Source organism: Bos grunniens, chromosome 1 (assembly GCF_055505025.1).
Source record: "Bos grunniens cultivar Pamir isolate PY7600 chromosome 1, Bosgru_T2T1.0, whole genome shotgun sequence".
Lineage (NCBI taxonomy): Eukaryota > Metazoa > Chordata > Mammalia > Artiodactyla > Bovidae > Bos > Bos grunniens.
In genome coordinates, this window is record NC_141165.1 from 146611744 (window position 1) to 146613485 (window position 1742).

General features: G+C 33.1%; 1 non-coding gene across 1 annotated transcript; it reads left to right on the forward strand.

Moving 5' to 3' along the window:
• The first annotated feature begins 358 nt into the window (after positions 1-358).
• On the forward strand, positions 359-462 carry LOC147380263 (U6 spliceosomal RNA). Its single transcript, XR_015135496.1, has one exon. It is a non-coding gene; the product is annotated as a U6 spliceosomal RNA (small nuclear RNA).
• Positions 463-1742: the final 1280 nt, after the last annotated feature.

Below are 1742 nucleotides of genomic sequence, written 5' to 3' on the forward strand. Positions count from 1 at the left end.
AATTAATCCCAGCCTCCTAATTTATCCCTCTCCCCTCCCACCTTTCCCTTTGGTAAGTGTAAGTTTGTTTCTTTCAAACATCAGTTCTTTAAGTAAAATTCATGTCAATGTTTTAAGAAATAAAGGACTGTCTTTTCAATTATTTTTTATACATTTCACATCATATCTTATCTGTTCTCTGCTCCCAGATTTTTGATAACTCTAGGACCTCTGAGATGAGTCCTGACACATTCAGTGACCACATTAAGCATTTTCAGTCCAGAGCCCAGAAAGCTTGACTGTTTCAAACTGGGTAGAAACATTTCTGAATAAAAGTCTTTTTATTCCTAATATGTTATACTTGTCAAAAGCACATTGGGTGCTCACTTCACCAGCACATATACTAAAATTGAAATGATCCAGAGATTAGCATGGCCCCTGTGCAAAGATGACACACAAATTTGTGAAGCACTCCTTATTTTTCTGTATGACTCAGGGAACTCAAACAGGGGCTCTATATCAACCTAGAGGGTGGATTGGGGAGGGAGATGGGAGGAAGGTTCAAGAGGGAAGGGACATATGTATACCTATGGCTGATTCATGTTGAGGTTTGACAGAAAACAACAAAATTCTGTAAAGCAATTATCCTTCAACTGTAAAATAAATAAAATTTTAAAAGAAAGAAAAAGCACATTGGATCTGCCAGATAAGCAAATATTTACTAATCTAATTTGTTGCCAATGTTGCAAGCAGGTTACTTTACAAATAGCTGACTGGGAACTTCAGCGGCAATAGAAATTGCTAAAGTGACTTATTCACTCAAATGCTTTTAAACCATATTGTATTCTTGGATTCCAATAATAATTCCATCCACTCAATGGCAATTCCAGTGCAATCCCATCCACTCAATTGAACCAACCAAGAAAAACCAAATACATCTGAATGCCTAAGAGTTCATCATAAATTGGTGGTTCAGTTTTCATCCTTAGAAGAAAAACTAAAATGAATACCACAGATTGCTCTAACTATTTTCCAGTACTTTAGAGATACAAAATACAGGATTTCAAACTTTCACTAAATCATATATGCACCACCCCCCCTAAACAGAATTCTTTTACTGGAGGAACAAAATTACATGGGTATGTTTCTGAGAGCTCATGTTGAGACATTTCTTTCCATTATTTCCATACCCTTTTCTAAATTGCTATTTATTGGCAAAATAAACTGAAAGTCATTATTATTCTTCCACCTGATTTGGATATGAAACTTGGCCTTACTCTTAGAGCTAGATAATTTAGCTCCAGAGTACTAAAAAAAAAAAAAAAAAAAAAAGTCCACATTTTTCATCTAAAACTTGTTATGGTAGGTATAATGTTCCAGCTGATAGCCTGACCTGTTTTTAAAAATGGAAATTTTTCAAAAACCATGAAAGTACATGTTATTTTCTCTTTTTTTCATTGATCACTTTTCATTGAAATATTGTTTATTTTAGAGAACCTTGAAACTGGTTTATCATAGTAATAAAATGTCAACATTCTAGGTAGGTCACATTTTGTCCACAACAAATGTAAGGTTTAAAAACTTAATTTGTAAGAATAAATATTGTTTTGCCTATTGAATAAAAACTAAAGAAAAATGAGTATTACCTGTAACTACAAAGGAATATAACCAAATTGTTCAGATTGCCATTTTAGAAATTTGGTATCATTTTCTAAAATGAAAATACATTTAGGTCATTTTCCCCATTTACTGTAAACCCAGTT